Source organism: Myotis daubentonii, chromosome 16 (genome assembly GCF_963259705.1).
Source record: "Myotis daubentonii chromosome 16, mMyoDau2.1, whole genome shotgun sequence".
Lineage (NCBI taxonomy): Eukaryota > Metazoa > Chordata > Mammalia > Chiroptera > Vespertilionidae > Myotis > Myotis daubentonii.
In genome coordinates this window covers 32,001,915-32,029,428 of record NC_081855.1, presented here as the reverse complement: position 1 = coordinate 32,029,428, position 27,514 = coordinate 32,001,915, and the positions used below count along the sequence as shown (strand labels likewise).

General features: G+C 45.5%; 1 protein-coding gene, 1 long non-coding RNA gene and 1 pseudogene across 3 annotated transcripts in view; 2 read left to right on the top strand and 1 right to left on the bottom strand.

The window, feature by feature from the left end:
* AKAP1 (A-kinase anchoring protein 1) overlaps positions 1–2,278 on the bottom strand; it is a 31,820-nt gene extending 29,542 nt beyond the window's left edge. The window contains exon 1 of one of the 2 annotated variants that reach the window (XM_059669567.1): positions 2,123–2,278. The gene's annotated coding sequence lies outside the window, so the exon portion shown is untranslated. Of the gene's footprint in view, positions 1–1,418; positions 1,568–2,122 lie in introns of those variants that run through there. The other variant, XM_059669568.1, reaches the window with a different exon arrangement.
* A 102-nt stretch (positions 2,279–2,380) lies between these two features.
* Positions 2,381–26,803, top strand: LOC132218400 (uncharacterized). Its single transcript, XR_009449176.1, has 3 exons — positions 2,381–2,745; positions 3,982–4,070; positions 26,661–26,803. It is a non-coding gene; the product is annotated as an uncharacterized LOC132218400 (long non-coding RNA).
* LOC132217824 (myosin regulatory light polypeptide 9-like) lies at positions 19,689–20,546 on the top strand (annotated as a pseudogene).
* Positions 26,804–27,514: the final 711 nt, after the last annotated feature.

The following is a 27,514-nucleotide window of genomic DNA, read 5'->3' as shown; positions in this document are numbered from 1 at the left end:
ACTGATAGTCACAAGACTCCAGCAAGACACAAATCCATTAGACCTGCCTCACTCACATGCTTGAATGGGATCAGTTACCTGAAAATTCTAGGCCATCATCTAACAATGCTCATGACAATAGAGCCCATTTAATTCAGGTTGGCACTGAAGCTTCAGTGATTTGCATACCTGTAGGATCCAGAGGCCCTCGAAGGGCCAAGTGACAACTTAATCTACAAATACACACAGGAATCACTACCCAGAACCCACAAAACTAGTTAGGAGGTGAAAGAGGAAAGATTCAACACAAGTCAGAAAGTTCCCAAAGCATAACCTCACGTGCTTCCAGTGCTGAGAAAGTCTTAAGTAAGCAGGTAACCCACTTGAAAGCCAAGAAAAGAGGAATCTGCTATATGGCCATACGTGCATGCTGCCCTTCTCTTCGTTTCAAAGATGCTCTGTACCTTTAAGAGCAAAGACGATGGGGTGGTGCTTATTAAAGTCCAAGTTTTGCTTTCTAAATACTTTTTTAATTTGGGAAGGATTTAGTTACCAGAGCACGCTAAGGTTACTGTTTGCCAGAATTAATGGCTTATTGTGAACAGTGTTACCTCATCAGTAATTGCGACAAAGATTGGGGGGAGGGGGTACCAGCAAACCAATGAACAGATAGGACTGCACCGTATCCAGCAGCCCAGATTTCCCTGCAGTCGATAAATTTAAACACCAAGCAGCCTGAACTTCGAGTAGAGGAAAGACAGTGAGTGTCATCTAATTGCTTTGCCCATGCACTCTACCCGCCTTGAGAGGCCACCACTCACACCTGGAATGAAGTGCACCGGGTTTGTGTTAGCGGCGGCCAACCTGGGCATCACCGCTGGACAGGAAAATCGCCAAAGGCCCAGGGCTTACTCGCAGTCCGGGGTCGGGGGGTCGGTGCCGCACCGCCCACCACCAACAGCTCCCTTCATCCCCGTGCCTCCCTGCGGGGGGGGGGGGGATGGAAGGAAGTGTACCCTAGAGCACAAAAGAGCTGAACAGGAGAACGGTCGCACCGAGGGGTTTCAGACAAGGGCCTCTCCAAGCACACTGGGACGGGGATCCGCGAAACTCGCTCGGTCCCTCCAAACCGTGGGCGGGAAGGTTGCGGGGTGCCAGCGGACACGTGACCTATGAGCCGCGGGGCAAGAAGTCGGGCGGCACACCCGGCAGGACCCGACGGCCTCCGGCCCACGGGACACCCTTTAAGGTGTTGCAAATGCTAATCCTCTGGAGGGACACCCAGCTTTAGACTTCAGGACCCTAACTCTGTTCTAACGGTCCCTCCGCCCAAAACAGGGATCCAATCACCACCGGTCGCCCCTAGCCCATCCTCCCGGTTCAGCAAACAGAACCCCTTCCCCCGGCTCCTCACACTCAGCTCCCAGGGGCTGGAGTACCTGCTCAGGGTGGCCAACGCCGGGCCTGGGAGGAGAGCAACCCAGAACCAAGAAAAAGGGCCCAGAAGTTGGATGCGGTTCCTGAAGTGACCAATGCAACTCCAACCCCTCAGGAGGGAGAAAGGGGTGCCCGCGGGCCTTGGGGCACCTCTTCGCCCTTGCGAGCACCTGGCCCTGCCCACAGCCCGCTCTGCCACCGCCTCTCCCGGCGCAGACTGGGTACACACGACCTTTGAAAAGTAAACGCGTGTGAGTTAGGCGACCTTGGGTGGGACGCGCTCGGTTTCCCAGGAAAGTGTGCGCGTTCGGGGAAAGTTAAGCCGCAGAGCGGTGGCCCGGGCATCGCGTCCTCACCCCCGCCCCCGAGGATAGGGACGCGCGTGGGGGGCACCGCGCGGCTACAGAGCGCCGCCCCAACCACGCACACGCGATCTGTCAGCAGGAGCCGACGGGCAGGCAACCCAGACCCGGGAGATGAGGGGGCGCACAGGCGACAGGAGGGAAAGAAGGGCCTGCTTGACAGCAGGCTGCGGGCCGGAGCCTCTCCGTCCGCACTCAGGGTCCGGGGCCTCCGGCAAGCAGGGCACCTGGACGCGCATCGCACTCCGCACCTGCAGCCCAGGCTCCCCATCACCCCGACGGCGTCGTCCTCCCGCCCCGGTGGGTGGTCCCCGGAACAGCCGCCCTCATCGGCTCCAACTTACCAGCTCCTCGGCCACCGTCGGGATCCAGAGTCCTCGCCCGCCGCCGCCCCCCGACCCCCGCCTCAGCCCTGAGGCCCGGCCCCACAGAGCTGCGCTCCGGCCGCTCCCCCACGTGCTCGCCCAGGCCGTTGGAACACAGAGACATTAAATACTGAGGACGCGCAGAGACGTGCCCGCGGCGCAACGCAAGGCCCCGCCCCCCGCCCTCAAGTCCAAGCTCTGGCCCCGCTCACCTGCGCGTGCGCGCCGCGGGCCACTCCGGCCTGCGCCTCTCCCAGCTGCGCCAGAGGGGGCGCGGTCTGGAATGCTCCGCCAACATCCCGCGGCCGCCACCCGCTGCCGGGACTTGCTCGAGCTCTCGCGAGATTATCTGTAATCGCGGCTGGGCTTGGGAAGCGGGCCCGGCTGTAACCTTAGGAACCCCGAGAGCCTTCGAAGCTCTGCTTCGCAATCCCAGCGCGGATTCTCCTGAAAGGAACACTCAATGGCCTCTGAGCAGTCTGGAGGGGTCAGTTAGACCATCTGCTTGCCTGCCTCGGCACCGAGAGCCCCCCTGGAAACCGTGAGGGGCTGAGCTCCCCGTGCTTCCCAGTAGCCATCATTCCCTTGTAATACATCATCAGGTGAGCATTAATAATTGCTCAATTGCGTAAAGGGAGTACCTGGTACCACTGTAATGCAACTTTCTTGCCCATTTTCAAAACTTGATAACGTCGAAGTGAGGCAAACACTTTCCTCTCAATGGGTTTGGGTTTTGGAATACTTTCTGCCAAGAAATAGTCACCGGGAGTCACCAACTTCTCCAGGAAACTTGAAGAAATAAATTGCCCCTGACAAATCCACAGGGTGGGGTTCTGCTGGCCAGGCCTGCTCTTAGTCCTAAGAATAGGGACTTTAAGTGAACATTTATTGAATAAAATATTAAAAAAGAGATCATGCTAAAAACGAACCACTACTTGGAGAAATGCTTAATCTTCACTAGTGATTAAATGCAAATTTAAATGACAATGAGATATCATTTATTGCGTTTTAAGTATAAATTCATAAGTATATATATAAGTATATATCCCAATTGTAGGGTGTAATTAGTGCCATAAAGGAAACAAATAGGAAACTGAAATAGAAAAATAGCAAGAGGAGACCTATTTTAGGTCCTGTGGTTTGAAATGGCCTTTGGTGAAATTTAAACCTACTGGATGAGAAGAAGCTGGCCTTGCAAATTGTACATGGGAATAAAGGGTTGGGGAGTGTGTTTCAGCAGAGGCAACAACACAGGCAAAAGCAGGAAACAACTTCTGGTAAACTGACATCAGTGTGAATGGCATATAGTCAGGTGGGAAGAGTGCTGGGAAAGGGGGTTGGGGAGACAGAGGAGGGTTTGGGGGGATGGCAAGGGAACTGAGCCATCTTATAAACCATTTATCCCAAAACCCATCTTAGTAAAGCTTGGATTTTATCCTATTCTGGTCAGTCCCAAAGCCAAGCATGCTTCTACCTCAGGGCCTTTGCATTTGCTATTCCCTCCCACGAGAATATTCTGCAGAGCTCACTCCCTCACCTCTTTCAAGTCCTTTGCTCAAAGATCACCTGCACAGACTCCGTGAAACCTTCCTTCAACTCCCTATTTAAAATTGGAAACACGCACACAAGTTCCTGTCCTTCGCATCTTCTTTATTTTTTCTTTATAGCACTTAGCTCTATCTACCTACTGTATACTTCATTTATTGCATGACAGTAGGCATTATTGAGGGCATGGCACACACAGGGCACTCAGTAAAAAATACGTTTAGTGAATAAATGGGAAGACATTCAAGAAGGCTTAGTAAAGACTGGCACAATATAATTTCTGTTTTTAAAAGGGATCTGCCGCTACTGTGGAAAGAAGGAACTAGAGGAAGACCAGCGTACAAGCAGGGGGAACAGTGGGGAAGCTGCTGCAGCGGTCCGGGTAAGAAATGATGCTGGCCTGAGCTAAGAGTCATGGCAGTGGGCATGAAGAGACTGCTTTGGACCCAAAATATAGTTTGGAAATAGTAGCAGCAAGACTCGCTCGTGTTGTTGGAGGTAAGGAAAAGGGAACAATGCTTCCTCTGGCTTGAGTTACTGTGTGAAATGGGAAGCAGTTTACTGAGAGGGGCGAGACCGTGGCAGGGAATCATTAGGTTCATTTTGGACCCATTAAAATTGGTACTGTTTTGTGACATCCAGGTGCAAGTAGTAATTAAGTTGGATGTGCAAGACGAGCTCAGAGAAGTGGACTGGATGGGAAGTATAAATATGTATTGAAAATCATGTAAAAAGTGGATTTTTTTTAAAAAAGACAATGTCCTGATGGTGGTGGAGGTAAATGTCTAAAGAAGAAACTGAGAAGAAGATGTCTATTTGTGAGGGGGGAGGGGGAGAGACAGGTAAAGTCCTAGAAGCCTTGGTAGGAAAAAATGGGGAGAGAGAGGTAGAAGAAAGAGGGAGATGAGGCAAGAATATGGTTATGAGAAGGAGGGACAGAAAACAGGGGACAAATGAGATCAATATGTCAGTCATATCTTATGTGTGAGGACATGGGCAAAGCCTGCCAGGATAAATGGAATGAGGGGACAGCGGAGATGTGGAATACTAGGTAAAGTACAAGACACAAATCAGCCCAGCCGGTATGGCTCAGTGGTTGAACATCCACCCATGAACCAAGAGGTCACAGTTCAATTCCCAGTCAGGGCACATGCCCAGGTTGTGGGCTCTATCCCCAGTAGGGGCATGCAGGAGACAGCCAATTGATGATTCTCTCTCATCATTGATGTTTCTATCTTTCCCTCTCTTCCTCTCTCTGAAATCAATAACAACATGTTTTTTTAAAGTTTAAAACAACTGATCCTTTAAAAAAAAACAACAACACAACTCAAAGGGGAAAAGGTGAGAACACAGAGTTAACTGTATTCACAATTATTCAAAGGTCTAGCTGAGGAGGTGGTCACAAAGTCAGGGCAGTTCAGAGGTCACAGGGGGACCTTAGTATAAGATTAGAAGGTGGAGGAATGAGAAGGAAGGTGAGAATGGAAGGTAAGCCTAAGAACTTGGCCTTGATGAAAGTAAAATTACATTATTAGACTTAAACTGTAACATCAGCTAAAAGTGGGTAAAGGTCTACTTAAGGCAGGGATTTTAACCTAGGATGCATAAAACAGCAGTGCCCATCTAAGGGAGAAGGTACCCAATTCTATCTAATCAAGTAAGTGCCCTCTCTGATGAGTGGAAATGATCACATCAGAACCTGACACTATTATTCCTCTAAATCCTATAACTCACAGCGTCATTCTGACTCTTTACCCGCCAAGCAACTTTCTGATAATTCTCTCCAAAAAGAGAGGCTGTGATTGACCTATGGGAGGCACTGGTCCACCTGACAGGTTGATTTTTATGTAACTGGCCTTTCTGTTTTCTACATCTTGAACATCTTGTGAATGTTTTTCATTTGAGTGAACTTTCAGTTCTAAGACGCAAACATGAGGAAATCTCTGAACCTGTCAGGAAGCTGAGGGAGGGTTTGATATAGGATCCTGAAGGAATTTCATGGAAACATCATCTTGGGCGGCTCTTTAAAAAAGTTGTCTTCTCTTGGCAGCCCCTTCAACTTCAGGGGTACTTACTTGAGAAATGTCCTATCTTTCCTACCAGAAGCATCTATAGAAAGAACTTGTCTTTAGTGCTGACAGGCATGAACTGCCTTTACTCCTTCTGCTTAACTGAATAAACAAATGAAACGAAACCCTTCTCTCTCTACCCTACTCTCTGTTCCCTAAACTGAAGAGGCATTTGGTTCTGGCCCAGGAACACAGGTGTCTGCAGGGAAGAATAAATGATCTACTCATAGAAAAGTCAATGGAAAGAGTTGGGGAATAACAACACTAATGGGTAATACTTGATAAGCAGTTAATGCCCAGCACTGTGCAAAGTACTTCATCCTAATCCTTCACCAACCTCAAAAACTAGATACTCTTGTTATGCTGTATTCCTATTTTATAGTGCTTAGTTACACAGCAGTAGAGGCAAGAGTTTATCCCAAGAAATCATGGATTAACCAACTTACCATTTTGCTGCTGGAGGCAGACCTAGAAATCCAGGAAGCAGTGTTATATAGGAACATGTATGCTATAGACTGAATTGTGTCTCTATTAAAAAAAAAAAAAAGATGTGTTGATTCCCCCATACCTGAGAACATGACCTTATTTAAACACAGGGTTGTTGCAGATGTAATTAGTGCAGTTGATGTCATACTGGAGTAGACTAGCCCCCTATACAATATGACTGATGTCCTCATAAGAAGATGGCCATGGGAATACAGGGAAACACAGAGAATACCACATGATGGCCAAGGATTGGCATTATGTATATATAAGGGGTCCAGTGCATGAATTTGTGCACCTTGAAAGGAACTATGGGGGTAAGGGAGGCCAGGGGATTGTCAAGGGCGGGGGAAAAAAGGACACATATGTAATACCCTTTGTAATACTTTAAGCAATAAAAAATAAATAAAAATTATAAACAGAATAAAATATCATAAAAAAAAAGAAAGGAACTGTGGGCCACGAGGCTGCGGTGGGCCACGAGCGGGGGTGGGCGTCTTGGCCCATCCTCTGCACACCCACCCGGCCCCTCCCGCCTCGGCCCCTGGTCCCCTGTCTGCTGACAGCCCCGCTCCGGCCCATACGCTAACAGCACCGGCCCTGCGCTCGCACCCACTGACATTGCGGAGTGATTGGGGCCGGCATCAGCAGTGGGTGCCAGCGGCGGCGGCTGCCCCGATTACCCCTCAGGAGCAGGGGGAGGTGGAGAAGCCCTCAGGGGCGATCAGGTCCAGCAGCTGCTGCTTGCACCCACTGACTGCGCCGAACCATCAGGGCCAGTGCTAGGCACCGGCAGTGGTTTGAACAGGGCCAGTGGTGGCAGCAAGTATGAGTGCTGGGTGGGAACATGGTGCACGGGAGCAAAGAATTTTCAGTAACCACCAGAGGCTCTCCCCGATGACAGCGACCGGCGCCCCTCCTTGGTCTGGCACCCCCGCTCACCTGCTCCACCATCCCACTACAGCCAACACCCACCATGTCCTGTGCTCTGCCGCCTGCTGCCAACGCCCGCCATGTTCTGTGTGCGTGCCCCCCGGTGGTCAGCACACATCATAGCGACTGGTTGTTTGGTGGTTGGTTGTTCCACTGTTCTGTCTATTTGCATATTAGGGTTTTATATATATAGATATGCCAAGAAACACCAAAGATTGCCAGCAAACCACCAAAAGCCAGGAAGAGGCAAGGAAGGATTCCCCTCAGGTCTCAGAGGGAGCAGGGCCCTGCTGACATCTTGTGCTAATTTGTTATAGCAGCCCTAAGAAACTGATACAGAACCCTTCTCTCTTGAACCCATAGAAGCCAGGTGGTAAACAGAAATGAAAAGTCATTCAGCAGGTGATCAAAGGGGGCTGTCCCCTTCCTGCCCTCTGGACCCAAGATGTCATGGCTCCACCAGGCAGAGGCCCTATGGCTTTGGTGAAGGGCCTCAAATGGGCACTCCCCAGGCTCTGGAACCATCACCACCACATATTTCTTGGGAATTTTCCAGCTATATAGTATATTTAAGATCTGAATTCCAGTTCTGCTCAGTGGGTGCTTGTGGGGGTATGGCTGCCATTTCCCAGAGCCCCCTCCACTCTTCCCAGCTTCTTCCAATGGCAGTTCAGTTTGGAAGTGGAGCCTAAGAAAGTCTGCAAACTACTTCAGGCTGGGTGACTGAAGTTCTACCCAAAACCAGTGTAGATCCTTCAACTATAGCCAAGCTCATGCATGTAGAGAAACAATGAAATAATCAGAGATTGTTACCTTCCTTATTTTGTTCCGTGGGAGATATCTCCTGGTCCAAATGTTGGGAAACTCCCAGGAGGCCACTTGACCATGCTGGATGCTTGGCTATGGATGTTTGAATTGTTTGGACTCTATAAGAGAACTGCAGTGAGCCCTCTCTGGCAGGATTTATAATTTGCTGTGCAGTGTTTATCTTGTTAGTTTGCATATGTTTCAGTGGATCATTGCAGGCGAGGTGGCCTGAAACAGCAAGATCTAGAAGTCTCAGATAACTGCAAGGAGATAGTAACTTCCCTGGGGATGGGGCTCAGATACTGCACTCAAATTTTCCATTTTCCCCAACCTCTACACATCCCTGCCGTCTCTCTGGAATCATTTTCTTGCTCTATCCATTGTAAAACATGGCACATTTCTTAGTGCTCTCTTTCTTCTTCTGATGACTCCAGTTTCCCACAGGTCTGCCACTGCTCATAGTGGTATTGGGCAAATTGGGCAAGAGGCAGATAGCGTTCTGTGCCCGGCTTCATGGTGAGCAGAGTGCAGTAGCACAGTCTAGATTTCAGTCCCTCCTTGCCCTTGGCCTGGATGTCCTTGAACAAGACATGACCTGCACAACCCTCCATGACATTCCTGCAATCCAGAGTTTGTCCTAACAGAGCTGGTGCTACCATGGCACAATCAGCCACCCAGGCCTCTGGGGGTTTTGTGCCCCACGCTGCACTGGCTTCATTCATTTAATTGCTGCCAAAGCCTAGAGTCTTGCCTTGCTTGGCACAGGTACTTAAAAAAACACTTGTAACCTCAAGTCACTTTACCTAGCCTCTCCGTTTCCCGGTCTGTAAAATGAAGATAGTAATAGGACCTATTCATGGGGTGTGGAGATTAAATGAAATAATCCATATAAAGTATTCTACACAGTGCTGAGCTCAAGAAATAAAAGCTATATTCTATTTCAAGGGCTTTTATCAATCCATCAAGAGCAAGTCAAGATTCATTCAACCAATATGTATTAGCAACTCTTGTGTGCCAGGCCTTGTTACTGTGGTTACCAAAGTGAATACTCCCAATCTCGTAGGAAAGGCAGATGTGAACACAGGTAAAGGCCATGTGCAGCGGGGTCAGTGCTGTGACAGAGGTGAGTACAGAGAAGGGATGAGAAGTGATAAATGTCAGTGAGTTTCATTCTGCTTGTGTTAGGGAAGCTTGAGTGTATAACTTACTGGTACTCTTTCTGCATTTGACATTCACCAAAATAAAATGTCTTGCTCCGGTGATATATTATTGCACAGCAAAACACCCCCACTCTGAAAATGGCTTAACACACTCACTGGTTACTAGCTCATCAGGATGTTTTGTTTCAGCTCCATCTATTGTTGGCTGGGTGATTTGACTGAGATTGGAGGATCCAAGTTGGTGTCGCATGTCTAATGCCTTAGCTTCAAAGGTAGGAACAGCTGGGCTGGTCAGGCATTTATTCCTCTCTTCTTGTGGCCTCTCCAGCAAGGAAGCTGGACCTCTCTACATGGGCCCAGACCTAGGCTGCATGACTCAGGTTGCATTCTATTGGTCAAAAGAAGTCACCGGATCAGCCCAGATTCAAGGGAAGCAGGCTCCATCCACTTCCAGGTGGCGGAAGAGGCAGAGGGTTGTGGACATGGTTAACCTACTTCATCTGTTCTATCATATTTCATTTATAGCCAATTTATGACTTAGAAGGCATCCAAATGGTGAGATTCTGTGGCTGCTTCAGATATCAATGATGTGAAAATGCAGTGTGGTGTATATATAGCAGTGGTCAAACATAGGGTTCAAACCCTTATTTCAGTACTAACTTGCTATATAATCCTTGGGCAAGTAATTCAACCTCTCTCCCCACCCTTTCCTCATCTGTAAAATGAGGGGCAGTAAGATCTAACTTGCCAGGGTTATTTTGAGAATTAGAATGCAAGGACTGCGCTGGCTCATGGTAGGTGAGATATTTGAGCAGTGCCATAACACTGCTGTTGATATCAGGTTTCTCCCCTTTCTTCTTAGGACTGGTATATGTGGACACGTTGCTTCCACCTGTCATGGGAGCATCCAAAAGACTTTCAGTATTGCCAGCCCTTCCCTGAAAAACCTCAGCAGTTATACCATGGACTTGGGGCTTGGCTTTGTGAATTTGTTCAAGCGTTTGGAAAGTAATTTAGTAATTATTAACAAGAGTCATAAAAAACGTTCATATCCTTTGACCCAGATTTCCAGAAATAAAAACCAGATTTTCAGAAAATTATCCCAATGGAATTGATTCAAACGAAAAGTAAAATCCATACACATCAAGTCCTTCATTGCCATTTTCTCTAGAACAACTAAAAATAGTGAAACAGCTTAAATGTCCAATTGTATGGAAATGGTTAGCTAAATTACGATACAAATAAATACTTGCTGGAATATTATATAATTCCTAAAATGACAATTATTATCACTATAGGATAGCATGGAAAATTTTTTAAATAAAATGCTAAGTGACAAATTCAGAATTCAAAGATTTCTTTACATGGACACAGACTAGAGCCAGAGATGGAAAAACAACATTTGTTAGTGTTTGGGAAGTGGTTTTGGAATTAATTTATTTTCTTTTTTTAAAATATATTTTATTGATTTTTTACAGAGAAGAAGGGAGAGGGATAGAGAGCTAGAAACATCGACGAGAGAGAAACATCGACCTCCTGCACACCTCCTACTGGGGATGTGCCTGCAACCAAGGTACATGCCCTTGACTGGAATCGAACCTGGGACCCTTCAGTCCGCAGGACGACGCTCTATACACTGAACCAAACCGTTTTGGCTGGAATTAATTTATTTTCTTTAAAAATATTCTTTGTTATTTTAAATCAAAATCAGGAGAAATATTTAGGTGAGACCATATGGGAAAATTGTTTATTAAAAAAGAAAGGCTACATACGCCTGAAACCTATAGATTTTATTAACCAATGTCACCTCAATAAATCCAATTAAAAATCATAAAAATAACATAGAAAGGCCACAACATAAATGCCAGAGAATAAATTACAGAGCTTTTAAGAGTACATATGCTTGGCCCAGCCAGCGTGGCTCAGTGGTTGAGTGTCGACCTATGAACCGGCAGGTCACGGTTTGATTCCTGGTCAAGGCACATGCCACGGTTGCAGGCTCAATCCCCAGTAGGGGGCATGTAGGAGGCAGCCGATCAATGATACTCTCTCATCATTGATGTTTCTATCTCTTTTTCCCTCTCCCTTGCTCCCTCTGAAATCAATAAAAACATATTAAAAAAAAAAAAAAAAGAATACATGCACTTAAGCTTCTCCCTGGAGGTTCTAATTCAGAGAGTCCCAGATAGGGCCCAGTTATTTATAGTTTTTGATAGCTCCGCAAATTATTTTCATGTACACCAGGATGAGACCCACTGAGATAGACACTCATTATCCTTTCAAATGACCCAGTAAATATTCTGTCTGATCAGAAATAGCAATACAAGGAAAATGTACATAATTAGAATGTTTTTCCTCCAATAAAATATGTTCCTACTGGTAGGCCTCTTCCATTTCCATGTATTTAGTTGTACTCTGGTAAATGTGTAGCCGGTGTACATAATCCAGAACACAGAATAGACAGCTCTCGGTAAACGTGTGGTTCTGTGAGCGTAAGGGAAAAACATGGCATAAGAGCTGGTGGGCTGGGGTTTAACAGGAAGAATAATAGGAGCAGAAAAAAAATCTCATCTCCATATCAGTCAAAAGGTATTGACAGAATTTCAGGGACGATCTCCCACTGTGACCAGCTGTGGTCCTTTCCCAAGGACAGAAGTACTGAGTAATCTCATGAGATTTAATATGCATATTTTCCATTCTTTTTGAATGCTGGCATTAATTGTAGGGAGTTATTGTTAAAGATTGAAGACTAGAAACAGAAAAAGCCAAATACAGCTTGTTCTACCCAGCTTAGCTTCCATAGACTATAATGAGTCAGTAGTTTCTTTGAGAAAACCCTGGAATTAACCAGTTTTCATGAGGAGTATGTTTCCTGAGACCATCATTTCCCAAAGTGTGCTCTTTGTAAAAAGTAGTTCCTCCTCAGAAGACTGGAAGGTATTGCTTGAAAAAGAGTTCCATGATGTCAAAGCACTATATTGTACACCTAAAATCTATGTCACTAATATAGCCCAGCCAGTGTGGCTCGGTGAGTAACAATCAACCTATGAACCAAGAGGTCACTGGTTTGATTCCTGGTCAAGGCACATACCTGGGTTGCAGGCTCAGTCCCCAATAGGGAGCATGCAGGAGACAGCCGATCAATGATTCTCTCTCATCATTGATGTTTCTATCTCTCTCTCCCTCTCCCTTCCTCTCTGAAATCAATAAAAATATGGGTTTTTTAAATAAATAAAATGGAACTCTCCCTTGATGACCAGTTTTTGTGTCATACTCAGCTGCTTACATTTCTTTTCTTTTTGTTAGAGTCTAGCACATCTGAGTTCAACATTCAGTTATATTTCATTTCTGAACTGAATTTCTCTTCCACTTAATAACAGCATCAGCAGCTTTCTTTTCCAAAGAAAAAAAACACGATGGTTATTGTTATTTTTTAAATCACCTAAGAAAAGGTTCTGCATGCCCAACCATGAGCAAAGAACCACAGTCATGGTGAGAGGGAATATTGGTCATTCATTGAACTAGTACCCACACACTCAGATGTTTAAGGTGTTTGTCCTGGCAAAATGACAAGTGACTGCATGTCACGGACCTTCAGAGTCACTCAGAAGTATTTTAAGTGGTGATTGGGGCACTGACAATGCCAAGGTTGATAATTTACTACCTGTCCTGTTGCTATCCTTTAGCCACCGCTTGCCCCTCATGCCTTCTATTTTACTAAACAACTGCTTACCATCATTGCCTTGCTCCACAGCTTCCGTGTGCTGCCTCCCAGCACCCACACTTGTGGGCTGCCTTTCCAGGGCATACCCTGAGTGGGTGTGTCAAGTTCCAGGTCCCCACCCCATCCAGTACTCCTTGTGTCTTCAGTACTCTGCGCCAGGTTAGAATGACCGCATTATCAATAATGCATTGAGCATTGGATGTACTGACTCATGGAAGCAGTTTTAAATACCTCTGCTTGCTCCAGGGAACTACACCAGGAGAAAATAAAGGCATCTGGGAGATATCTTGCATCATTAAATTATCTCAGATGAGCCATCCTAAACTCTAACAAGTTGAGCAAGATTTTCATTGACCACCTGATGGCCATCAAATTAAGCTGTGGTTCAAATGTTTGATTCAATGGCACTTTCATGCTCGCTTCAACTCATTGGACCCCTTGCCTAATCATTCTGTAGAGTGCATTTAAGTTGGTTTTATAGAAGCGGGAGCAGCACGCTTTTATTGTTCTTGGTGATTACGGGTTTTATCATCTTTCCTCCTAGGATATATTTTGACCATATCTCTGACTTATTGTGTGCTGAGCCCCTGGTTGGGAGCCCACTGTTCCACTGTAATAGTACTCCTTTGAGAAAATGAAATATATATGTATCTTTCATTCAATAAATGTCTTAACTTTTAAATGATCCACTCTACCACTGAGGACATCATGAGAGTTCTGCCTCTGATTTGTGCACTGAGGTGTGTGTGTGTGTGTGTGTGTGTGTGTGTGTGTGTGTGTGTGTTGCAGAAAGTGAAGGACGAGGTGTGTGGAACAGATATGATCCTTGGAAGAGAAGGTCCGTTCTAGGACTTATAACTGTGACAAGTTCCCTAAACGACAATAAAAGGGAAGGATCCTGCTGGTTGGGATGACTTTGAGCCAGGATTTCCCCCAAAGACTCAACACCTTCAGCTCCCCCTAGTTTTCCTCCTATGGAAACTTCTTCTTTTATTCCCCCTCCAATTACAGTGTACCTTCAATAGTATTTTGTATTAGTTTCAGGTGTACAGCATAGGGGTTGGACAGTCACATATTTTACAAAGTAATTCTCCCTATATTTCATCATTCATTCTTGCTCTTACTCTGGACAAAATGGAGCCATTCCTTCTTTTCATGACCCTACTTTGACTAGAGGCCTCAGCATCTTTCCCTTGAAGACTCAGGCTCTCCTAGGCACCCGTGATAGGCCAAATAATGCCCCCCAAATGTTTACATCTTAATTCTCAGAACCTTGACTGTGCTACCTTACACAGTCATTAAGTGAAGGATCCTGAGATGAGGGGATTAATGAAATCCTGGAGTCTCTGTATGAGACCAGCATAATCACAAGGGTCCGTAGGAGAGGGATGCAGCAGGGGTACAGTCAGGGAAGGAGACGTGAGCCAAGGAATGTGGACAGCCTCTAGGAGCTAGAAAAGGCAAGGTAACAGTTTCTCCAGAAAGAAGGCAGCCTGACCAATATCTTAGCCCAGTAAAATCCATTTTGGACTTCTCACCTTCAGAACTGTAAGAGAATAAATTTGTGTGGTCTTATGCCACTAAATTTAGGGTGGCTTGTTACAGCAGCAAAAGGAAACTGACACAGTACTCAGGGCAGGCATTGACGGGAAGATAGAGCCATCTGTGCAAATGAGGGACCTTAAAGCTGAGCTTCATTAGCCTAATGGGAAATCTGCCTCTGCCCTCTCTCCCAATCTCTCCTGGAGTGGCTCCTTTCTCCCCGTCTTTAGTATGCCAGGAATCCCACTCTCCAGGGATCTCTCACTGGTTCCTCAAACAGCATCCAAATTGGCCACCACGGCCCTTAACCCAAGCAGAAGGGGCCCAGGCCTTGAGTGTTGGAGGACCGCACACATCACGAACACAACAGATAAGTGTATCAAGAAATGTAAGGATGCCCATCAGTTGGGATTTGGCCCCCAGTGCTGGCACAGCACAGTCTATACACCCAAGAATTTGCTTGGTGACATTTTTAGTCCTATGTCCTTGAAACAGAAAGGGACTGAGACCAAATGCCATGAACATTTGTAGGTTGTGCTGCTGCTAACATGGAGCTAGACACAGCTTCAGAGTGTGAGGAGGAGGAAGCACTTAAGAATAAAAGACAAACCAATTAACATGTCAAATCCTTCCTCTCAGATGGCATGAATAGACTCTTGTATAACAAGGTATTACCCAGCAGTACATGGTTCTGCTGTTCGCAACCGTTGCAAGTGACAGCCAAAAATATTTTGTGACATTAAATAATTCATATTACTCTTAAATTTGTGTATCTGCAGGTCTAGATGCAATAATCATGAAACATTATATGAATTGGCAACTGAATGGACAAATACAGTGGCAACTAGATGCATACCGAAGGCTAGAATTATGAATTTTAATTAAAAATGTAATAAGATGTGGGTTTCCCAAAAATGTAGATATAAATGTCAGCTTTATTCAAATAATTTTGAAAATGAGTACAAGTCAAGATCATCACAGAGATAGAAAATTCAAAAGTGGAGCTCAGAGAAGAAATAGAAAGCAGTCTGCTTACATTTCAGAAAACTGGAAACAATGAAAGTGAGCAGACTTCTGCTGAGCATGACCCACATAAAATTTGCAGACAGGACTTTCAAATTATTTAATAAAGATTTCATCATTAATCCAATGAAAATGAACAAAAAAAGTCTTCCAACCCACAATTTGAGAACGTCAGATAAAACCCCTGACCCTTCATATTCTCCAAGAAACGAAGACCTAATTATTGATTAAAACAATGAGGACCATTAAAAAAAGAGTTATTTATAACAAAGTTATGACTCAGAAAGCCAAATGCAATTCTGGCCTGTCCGTTAACATCTGAAGAAAATTGCATGTGTAACGGCTGCCACTGAATGTGAAAACTGAAAAGCTCTGAGGGCACGGTGCTTATTGGCTTGTGATCCTGAAAAGTGGCTGTCACATCCTCCTGACAGTGTAACCAGGTCCCCAGAGAATGCAATCCAACTCAGATTAATGATCACAGTTTTTCCATGGCACAAGCATGGCAGAAAATTTAATATTTAATTTACAGCAAAATTATTTTAGATGGAGAAAGGAATTGTAGAAATAGCTTTTATACGTTTTTATATCCTAAGTCCAAAGACATATATTTTGTTACTGCTGTGACAGTTTTACGATGAATCCTTAAGATTAGTTTTAGTCAATTAAGATATTTGTGTCTGAAAACCCTTCTGTTCTTGACTGAAGTGAAACATCTGTGGCTCAGTGGTTGGGCATTGACCTATGAACCAAGAAGTCATGGTTTGATTCCTGGTCAGGACACATGCCTGGGTTGCAGGCTTGATCCCCCGTGTGGGGCGTGCAGGAGGCAGCCGATCAATGTTTCTCTCTCATCGTTAATATTTCTATCTATCTTCCTTCCTCTCTGAAGTCAATAAAATATATTTAAAAAATAAAATAAAGTGAAACATGGAGTGCACACAAAAAAATTCACATGCTACTACTAGAATTCATTTTTAAAAGACTGAATAAGCAGCAAAACAATAGTATTGAAAAGAGGCAAACAGTGTTCTTATATGTTGTATGGTGTCCTTATAAAATAATATTAGTGTGCAATTTTTAAAATATTTTTTTTTATTGATTTCAGAGAGGAAGGGAAAGGGAGAGAGAAAGATATCTGAAACATCAATGATGAGAGAGAATCATTGATAGGCGGTCTGCTGCACGCCCCCAACTGGGGATCGAGCCCGCAACCCATGGCCAGAATTGAACCCTGGACTCTTTAGTCCGCAGGCCGATGCTCTATCCACTGTGCAGTTTTTTTAAAATATATTTTTTTTTATTATTTCAAAGAGGAAGGGAGAGGGAGAGAGAGATCATTGATTGGCTGCCTCCTGCACGCCCCCCACTGGGGATCCAGCCCACAACCTGGGCATGTGCCCTTGACTGGAATCGAACCTGGGACCCTTCAGTCCGCTGGCCGACGCTCTACCCACTGAGCAAAACCAGCTAAGGCAGTGGTTCTCAACCTTCCTAATGCTGCGACCCTTTAATACAGTTCCTCATGTTGTGGTGACCCCCAACCATAAAATTATTTTCGTTGCTACTTCATAACTGTAATTGTGCTACTGTTATGAATCGTAATGTAAATATCTGATATGCAGGATGTATTTTCATTGTTACAAATTGAACATAATTAAAGCATAGTGATTAATCACAAAAACAATATGTAATTATATATGTGTTTTCCAATGGTCTTAGGCGACCCCTGTGAAAGGGTTGTTTGACCCCCAAAGGGGTTGCGACCCACAGGTTGAGAACCCCTGAGCTAGGACATGATGAAGCATAATGATGCATTTGTTCTAAGCTCCTGGTGTCCCCTGTGATGCTGGCATATCCAGCCACTGGTAGAAGTTACATACAGTCAAGGCCTCTGTATCCAGTACCTGTACTTCCATACTTACAGTTTGGCTCACACATCTTGCCTCTCTCCGTAGGGAACCATTGCTGGTCCACAGCCACTTGGGAGCACCCTCGAGTTAAGCGCCACCTGTTCTTCCTCCTGCAGTTCCCAGCCAGGGAGTTCAGTCGGAACCTTTCACTTTCACATCCAGCCCGAGCCAGGGAACTGGGTGTGTCCCTCAGACACTTGGCGGGAAAGCTGGTTCCCAACCGTTAAGAAGCAATTAACACGGAGGCCACCCCTGTGGGGAGAGGCGGGGCGCTTTCTAACAGCATAGCATCCCAGCCTCCACCAAGCAATGCCTGGCCAGATCAGCGGTGGTTGTAAGTGTGGCTGGATCAGTATTTCGAAGTTCTGCTTCACCAGATTTCCAGAGGGCTTCTTGCACACCCCACCCTTTGCGACTATGAGTCAGCCTCCCTTGGAACCAGAAAACAGGTGGCAAATACAGGCGTATTACATGCAAAAATGCAGCTGGACTAAACAAAGAAAGATTGAAAGGACATTTACACGGTAATATGATCCTGTGCTTTTTACTTTTTTAGGACTTCAGTTTTGTTCATTAACGTGCAATGAGAACTTAGAGTCAGAGGAAATACAAATGTAAAATCCTAGATGGTAACCATTTTCTTCCAGTCATTCATAGTTATCTCACCCAAATCTCATAGCAATGAATTTTTTTAAAGCAAATCTCCCCTATTGAAAAATTCCAAAACACCTAATTTGGAATTTTTTTCTTTTTTCTCTTATTGTCTTATATGCCTTACCTTTTGAAAAAAAATTTAAATATATATTTTTATTTATTTCAGAGAAGGGAGAGGGAGAGAGAGATAGAAACATCAATGATGAGAGAAAATCATTGATTGGCTGCCTCCTGCACGCCCCCCATTGGGGATCCAGCCCACAACCCGGACATGTGCCCTTGACCAGAATCGAACCTGGGGACCCTTCAGTCCGCAGGCTGGTGCTCTATCCACTGAGGAAAACGGGCCAGGGCTGAAAAACTTTTTATTATGGAGAAATTTAAACATAGATAGTTCAAAGAGCAGATGGTCAGTGTAATGAACTTTATGCATATGCATCACCTGCCATACCAATCAGGATCCTGTGGCTAACCCTGTCTAATCCACATGCTCATCCACTTCTCCTTCCATATTTTAGTTGTTTAACTAGTACTTTTATTAAGGTATGCCTTTATTAAATGTATACCTTTATTATGGTAAAGTTTATGTACCTAAGCTGGATTCATTTTAACATACAACTTGATGAGATGTTTACCATACAACAGATATAAAACACCTTGAAACCATCGCCATTATCAAAATACAGAACATTTCTATCATCCTCCAAATTGCCTTGTGTCCCTTTGCAGTCCATCCCTTCCTCTGCTTCCAATCCCAGGCAACCATGATCTGCCTTTTGTTGTTGTTGTTGTTAATCCTCACCCAAAGATATTTTGTCCATTGATTTTTTAAAAAAATATTTTTTTATTGATTTCAGAGAGGAAGGGAGAGAGAGATAGAAACATCAGTGATGAGAGAGAATCATTGATTGGCTGCCTCCACTGGCGATCGAGCCCACGACCTGGGCATGTGCCCTGACTGGGAACCAAACCCTGACCTCCTGGTTCATAGGTGGCCACTCAACTACAGAGCCATGCCAGTTGGGCCATTGATTTTTTTTATTTCTATTTTTTAGACACAGTGGAAGAGAGGGAAGAGGGGGAAGTGGGGGAAGAGAAAGAGAGATGAGGGGAGAGAAAGAGAGAGAGAGTGAGAAACATCAATATGAGAGAGACACATCAATTAGTTGCCTCCTGAATGCACCCCGACCAGATATGTGCCCTTGACTGGGAATCAAATCCAAAATCCTTTGTTGGTGCATGGGCTGATGCTCTACCACTGAGCCACACCAGCCAGGTGTGATCTGCCTTTTTTCCGACAGTATGTATTCCCTCCTGATACTATGTTGAAGCAAATGTCAGGTAGCTTATTTTATCTATAAATATTTTAGTATACATCTCTAAGAGATAAAACCCCCTTTTAAAAAGAATGATAATGCTATTATGATACAGTGTAATCAACAGTAATTCCTTAATAGAAATTATCTGGTGCAGAGCAGGTGCACAGCCTGCTCACTAGGCAGGCGTCCCCAATGGCTGTGGAAAGGGAGAGAAGCGGAGACGGTGAGCAGATCAAACAAGCTTATCAGCTGCTAGCTGCTCAGGAGCAGCCTGCCCAACCCCATTGTGTCCTTTGCTACAAGCTGAGTACCCTCCGCCAAGGTTGCCAAATTTAGGAAATAAAAATACAGGGCACCAGCACTGAAGGAGTACCTTCTCCACACCAGGGAAGCCCCACCACCTGAAGCCAAGATGTCCAGTAAGCGAGCCAAGGCCAAGATCACCAAGAAGTAGCCACAGCGGGCCACATCCAATGTCTTTGCGATGTGGCCCAGTCCCAGGTCCAGGAGTTTAAGGAGGCCTGCAACATGATCGCCCAGAACCAAGATGGCTTCATTGACAAGGAGGAGTTGCATGACATGCTGGCCTCCCTGGGAAAGAACCCCACAGATGAGGTAGAACCCCACAGGAGGGCACGATGAGCGAGGTCCCTGGGCCCATCGACTTCACCATGTTCCTGACGGTGTTTGGGGAGAAGCTGAATGGTACGGACCCCGAGGACGTGACCCACAATGCCTTGGCCTGCTTCGGCGGAGAGGCCTCAGGTTTTACCCATGGGGACCATCTTCGGGAGCTGCTCACCACCATGGGTGACCGCTTCACAGACGAGGAAGCGGATGAGATGTACCGTGAGGCACCCATTGACAAGAAAGGCAACTTCAAATACGTGGAGTTCAGCCACATCCTCAAACACGGTGCCTAGGAAAAAGACCACTAGGCCTCCCAAGGCCCCCATGTCCAGCCCCTGTCCCAGTCACCTGCTCCACACACATACACAGTCTGCACCTGCTCATGCCCATGGGTCCCAATCAGGGGAGCCTCCCTCTGAGGGGTTAGGGCCCAGCTCCCAGTGGAGGAAACAGGCCCAGAGAGAGCAGTGCCAGGCAAGGATCACACAGCCACTGTGAGGCAGGTGTGCCCACTGTGACCCTCCAAGAAAGGATCATCTAGGGAGCTGGGCATTTCCAGCTGTTCTGGCTTTGCAGAACCCAAGCTACAAGCCTAAGTCCACTCTGCTTTTTTGATAGGTTCTGAAAGGAAGTAGGAGGAAGCCTAATTAATCCAAGGAACCCCGGAGTGAGCTTTTCCTGGCACTCTGATACGAAGTTGTTCTTTAGGTTAAAAGATCTCAGTGACTGTTGTGACAGTGTGAATCAGGTTTCATTCTTCAGCCACCCTTTCAGGAATAGGAAAAACAAAAGCCAACTTCCTCAGACACGTTGTATCAAATGTCAACACGATCTCACCAAGCACTGTCCTCCTCAGAGTTTATTTTGGGTGTAACACACCTTAAGAACATGCTGATGAGCCAAGATGCAAACCCAACTGTTTGGGGGATTTGCAGGAGGCAAAAAGACCTCATGCTCCTTGTGTCTCTGAGAAAAAGGATCTCTTTAGCCTGCTGTCCCAGGTGCCTGCACCTGGCAAATAGCATCCCATTGGATACAGTTGTTTTCATTGAAATTGTATTTATTGTGAGATATGTCGTACATACAGAGGAGTAAAAGACACCCTACATATGTACAATTTTTAAAAAAATTTTTAATACATTTGTGGTTTTTAAATATATATATATATATATATATATATATATATATATATATCCTATCTAATAATAGACAAACATGGTAATTGACCATACCTTCGCTAAGCCTCCCATTGGCTAATCAGCAGGATATGCAAATTAACCACCAACAAAGATGGCGGTTAATTTGCATACGTAGGCTTCAAGCGGCAGAGGGAAGACTGAAGGCGAGCCAGAGCAGCGAAGACGGAAGACTGAAGGCAGCTCCGGCCGGAGCAAAGGCCTGGGTCCCAGGTGCCAGAGGAAAACCTGTGCTGGCAGCCAGGAGAAGGGAAGGCCTATTGCATGAATCTCTTCGTGCAACAGGCCTCTAATATATATATATATATATATATATATATATATATATATATATATTATTGATTTCAGAGAGGAAGGAAGAGGGAGAGATAGAAGCATCCATGATGAGAGAAAATCATGGATTGGCTGCCTCCTGCACGCCCCCCATTGGGGATCCAGCTCACAACCCAGGCATGTACCCTTGACTGGAATCGAACCTGGGACCTTTCAGTTCGCAGGCTGATGCTCTATCCACTGAGCCAAACCGGCTAGGGTCCCTGTGTACAGTTTAATGCATCATTATAAATTGGATACCCCATAACCAGCAACCACGTCTAGACCACTCAGTCACGCATAAGCCTCTGTGGACCCCCCCACCTTCATCACATCTCCCTCCTCCTCCAGATATGGTCACTATCCTGACTTGTAGAAATCATTTCCTTGCCTTTCTCTTTATGGTTACTGCTACCTGGGCACCGCCAAGCAAGCCTCTGTTTTTAAACTTCATATACATGAAATTATATTGTGTGTGTTCTTTGCAACTTGCTCCTTCCTCACAGTGGTTCTCAGACTAGCAATGGATTCAGGCTTGTGGATTCAGGAGTATGCTGTCTTCACGAAAATCACTGGCCTTGAAGCCACACGGACCTGCTTTGGCCTCCTAGCTCAACCCCAAAGGCTGTCAGTTAACTGTGTCACTTGTCCTTTCCTCCTTTGCAAAATTGAAACAAATCGTACCTCTGGACATGAGCACCTCAAGAGCAGGAGAGTACTTCATTTGTCATTCTGTTCTCCGCAGCTCGGAGGGCTGGTCCCCGATGAACCTTGGGTGAATAAAGGAGTTGTGGTGAGATGATGCGTGTAAGGACCTGCTAATACAATACCCGATTCAGAGCGAGTGAAGCTAAAATCTTTATTGTTATCAGTGATGTTTGTTTGAATAGGCACCCACAGAAACCGTGAGATAACAAATGTTCGTTGTTTTAAGCTGGTGCATTTGGGGACAATTTGTTACACAGCAGTGGATAAGTAACACACTGTCTCTTCTGGGATGAAAAGCATGCTGGCAGTTTTCAGAGCGTGTGGCAGGTGAGAAGATGCACTGTTCAGATCCCCTTTAAGAATGGGCTCCTGCCCTAACTGGTTTGGCTCAGTGGATAGAGCCTCGGCCTGCTGACTGAAGGGTCGCAAGTTCGATTCCCGTCAAGGGCATGTACCTTGGTTGTGGGCACATCCCCAGTAGGGGGTGTGCAGGAGGCAGCTGATCAATGTTTCTCTCTCATCGATGTTTCTCTCTATCCCTCTCCCTTCCTCTCTGTAAAAAATCAATACAAATATATTTTTTAAAAAAAGAAAGAAAGAAAGAATGGGCTCCTGCCCAAATACAAGGAACACAATTAACTGACAGCCTTTGGGGTTCGGCCCAGCTTTCAAGATGCAATCATGCTCTTCCCGGAGTGCTCTCCCCAGCCAATGGGTGAGCTGAGGTAGTGCGGCAAGGGTCTACCCATTTCTGCCCAACACATGCCCCCTCTCATGGGTGGTCTTTGCTTCAGGGCTCCCTGTTGGGCTGGCAGAGACTTGGACAGGTCTGCATTGGAGTCTTATGTGTCCATGAGTATCACTCCCCAATAAACCTTTCCATTCTCAACCCCATCTTAACCTGCGCTTCCCAGATAACCCCTGCTGTAACCAAGGACCACACCTGCTTCATAGAAACCCAAGCTTCCTCGTCCGCCCAGACATATACAGACTCTGCCCCTTGCTAGCTCTGTGACCCTGGGCAAGGTACTCAACCCCTCTGAGCCTTTTTCTCTCACATGTAAGATTGGGTGATAAAAAATGTGGGGCTCAAATGGGATATTTATAGAGTGTGTAACAGAATGCACAGTTATAGTAAGTGCTAGAAAAAACAGGTAACTATTGTCTAGCCACAGATTACATACCAACTAGTGGCTTTACATTGTCCAGAAAGTTTTATTGGAAATTAGTTCAATACATTGTCTGTTGTATCTATAGTAGACCTCTGACGAGGATTATACCCTGTTATCTTTGTAGAACCCCAAACTACCAAGTGCCACCATAGCACATACTGTCACCCATAAAAAAAATACAACTTGAAATTCTACATGACTCTTTTAGACCCTAACAGTTCTATAAATAAGGAGTTAACAAAAAGAAAAGGAGTTAAAACTTTATAAAGCTGTCGAGTTATGCCAAAGCAAGTTGGTGAACTGTTCCTCTTGTTTGCATTATACTTTATCACATCAGAGGGCCGAGCCGCCTCTGAGTGCCACCCTTTTAATAAACCCAGACATCTGAAATGTAACCTGTCAAAACCTGTTCCTCGCACAGTCTGCCTCACTTTGGGAAGTAATTCCAAGCCAGAAAACGGGAAGCCACCCATGACACCTCCCTCTGTCTTAGTCCCCACTGCCAATCCAATGTCATGTTTTATCTATTTGTTCTCCCTTCAAAAAAATACCCTAATTCCACCCACTTTCCATCTCCACCAGCACCACCCAGTCTTTTCTCTTCCAAGAGCCTCCTAATTGGCTTCCTTTTCTTTTTTAGTGATTGATTGGTGAAAGAGAGAGAGAGAGAGAGAGAGAGAGAGAAACATCAATTTGTTGTTCCACTTATTTATGCATTCATTGGTTGATTCTTGTATGTGCCCTGATACCCTGACCGAAAATCAAACCTGCAACCTTGGTGTATTGGGATGACACTCTAACCAACTGAGCTACCCGGCCAGGGCTGGCTTCCTCTTGCAGTGAGAATAAAGACCAAAGTACTTGTCAAGGCTCTGCATGAGCTGGCCCTGCCCACTGTACAATCTCACCTCCACTTCCCAAACACGCCCTCCCATTTCAAGCTCGCTCTTGTCTTAGAACCCTCCCCGGGCCCTTTCTGTGTTTAGAACTCTCCTCGCCAACTCTTTGCGTTGCAGGCTTCTTTGCCTCCTTAAGGTCTGGCCTGAACGTCACCTGCTGACTACTGTCTAAATTAGGTTCGATCCCTCACAGCCTCCTCCAGTTCCTCTCAGCCACAGCACCCAGTCATTTCCTTTGTTGCATGCATCTCTGTTTGTCAGGACATATTTATTTGTCTTGTAAAGGTTTCCCTCAGTTTCTTTGAATGCAGGGGTCTTGTCTCTTTTGTGCATTTAGTGCCAAGCCCAGTGCTGGCCACAGTACAGGCTTGGTGAGTATCTGGTGGATGAATTTTCTAGCTATCACTTTTATTTTTAACAATTATTTCCCCCCTATTTCTACCTTGTCATTGTAGAAAAGATTAGAAAGTACAGATTTAAAAAATAAAACATGCCCGGCCAATGTAGCTCAGTTGGTTAGGCATCGTCTGGTGCACAAAAGGTTGCAGGTTTGATTCCCAGTTAGGGCACATGCCTGGGTTGTGGGCTCCATCCCTGGTGGGGGATGTACAGGACACAGTTCAGTATTCTGTTCTCACATTAACGTTTTTCTCTTTTTCTCTCTCTCCCTTCATCTCTCTCTTTTAAAAAATAAGTTTAAAAAAAATCTTAAAAAAATAAAGTGCCACCCCCAGCCGGGCTGTACTATCTCCTGTGTCCAACAGTAGTGAAGATTTCAAAGCAGAGCTGAGGGAGGAAATCACAATCCATAACCCCCAGAAAACGACAATTCCATTTTAGTCTTTATTGCTTCTTTCCAGCCAGCCCCCCATTTGTTAGTCACCCCCCCCCCTTTGGCCTTTCCCCCACATTCCTCACCTGGAGTGGCAGGTGGTGGCCCAAAGAGGACTTCCCTCTTCTCTGGGTCTTTTCCTCTCACTCCCCACTCACCCCTGGGCACACACCAATTGCTCTTGGAGTCTTGCCCAGGTAAGCCACCCTCTTTTCTTATCCAGCTCTATCTTTGCTGCCTCCCTTCAGCCCAGGTGTCTTGTTAAAGATTTTTTTTCCAAATCAGTGCCACCCTCCCCTTGCTTGGAATCCTGGTTGATATATGAGCTCCCTCTACCAACTCACCCCATCCTGGAAGCTCCTTAGAAAAAGGACAATGGAAAAGTCTAGCTAGAGCTGTGGTGCCCATGGGGGTGAGGGGGTGGGGAGGGTTCGGCGGCCTTTGCCTGCACTGGCCTTTCCCCCACTTCCTCCCCTTCTCAAGGTCACTGGTTTCAAAGGTCTCCGCAAGTCTGTCCCGAGTTCCTATTTTTCCTTCTGTGGGTTTCTAGCTCCTTAACAGCAAAAGGGATTTGTCTCTGGTGAAGGTTGCCAAAGGTGGGGGCTGGAATCTCTGAGAAAGCAATTACCTTGAAGAGCCTTCCCTGGAGAACAGGCTCTTTCTCTTCCAAATGAGAAAATTCTCACTTTGTGCCAATTAGTCCAGAGGGCACTTGGAACTTTACCAGCTGAAATGCTAAAGACTCTTAAAGGGAAAGTGAGCAAGGAACAAGGGCAGACTTCTGGGGGCTGTGGCAGCAGATAGGTGGCTTTTAAAGGAAAAAGCACAAGGCAATAATGAGCTGTTACCCTGGTGGAACACACTGGAATACACTGTCAAAACCCACCACCAATGAAAGTTAAATATACAGCATATAAGCATAACCAATGGACGCAAGATACTGGGGGGCCGGGGAGGCCGGGGGAAGGTCAATGGGGAAAAAAAGGAGACATATGTACTACTCTTTGTAATACTTTAAGCCAGGGGTCCTCAAACTACGGCCCGCGGGCCACATGCAAATACAAATATTGTATTTGTTCCCGTTTTGTTTTTTTACTTCACAATAAGATATGTGCAGTGTGCATAGGAATTTGTTCATAGTTTTTTTTTAAAACTATAGTCCGACCCTCCAACGGTCTGAGGGACAGTGAACTGGCCCCCTGTTTAAAAAGTTTGAGGACCCCTGCTTTAAGCAATAAAATAAAATTTAAAAGAAAAGAAAGTTAAATATACAGAACTCCCCCCGCCCCAAAGAGTGTAGATTTCATTGTCAAGTTCTACAACCATCTCATTTACCCTGGAGATGAAATAACTATTCTGAAACGCACTTGTAACTGTTCTAAAAAAGACTTACCTCAGAAACCTACTAATATCCATATGTAAATGGATAATTTGATCAGATTAGTTATGTATCGTACTAATAGAACGGCTGAGGATGGTTGTGTGTTTCTTTTTAATCCCATGGGCTTTGGACTGCACTGCAGGATTTCTTTTGAGACAGGTCTGCTACCTCTGTTTGGCTTTGCCTAAAACAACACTCCCCTTTGCTTTGCTCAGGTGAACAACTGGAGAAGTCCAGAGGTGTGCAGACTGGAAGGAGGAAGCTTGCTCAGGTTAACATCTTGCCATGTGTAAGCACAAATTGTGGGTGGCCCTCTCCAGCTTCCTTGAGGATGGCTGTGCACGCTCCTGAAGCTTCAGTCCCCAGTGAGTTAGGGGGATGGTGGGGGGGGGGGGGGGGGACTTGCAGAAACTGGCCAGGCCCATGGTTTGGCAGACAAGACAGTGAGAAGGCAAATCTGGTCCCGGGAGAGTTCGATACACCAAAGGACATCAAACTAAACTGTCATTGATGATGATATTTAATTCTGGAGAAAGTCACCTGGAATTAGCGATTTGCTTTTGAGTCTGGCCCTGATTTTGACTGCTGACAAATTCTAATGCCAGGATTGCAGGTAAACATCACAGCAACATAGCGCACTCCCTTTGCTGCCCTCCGAAATAGCCACTGTTTGAGGAACAAAATAAAACCTGATTCCCCAGCCCTAACATATTCTAGATCGGAGCCCCAAAGTACCCGTGTTTTTACCAGATTTGATTTACTGTAACCAAAGTCTATTCTAACAGTACTTACTTTTGACTGGGCACTTTGTTTTTCCTTTTTAGATTGGCATTTTTATTTTATTTTTTAAAATATATTTTTATTGATTTCAGAGAGTAAGGGAAAGGGAAAGAGATAGAAACATCAATGATGAGAATCATTGATTGCCTGCCTCCTACATGCCTCCTACTGGGGATCGAGCCTACAACCCAGGCATGTGCCCTTGACCAGAATCGAACCCAGGACCCTTCAGTCCGCAGGCTGATGCTCTATCCACTGAGCCAAAACAGCTAGGACAGCATTTTTATTT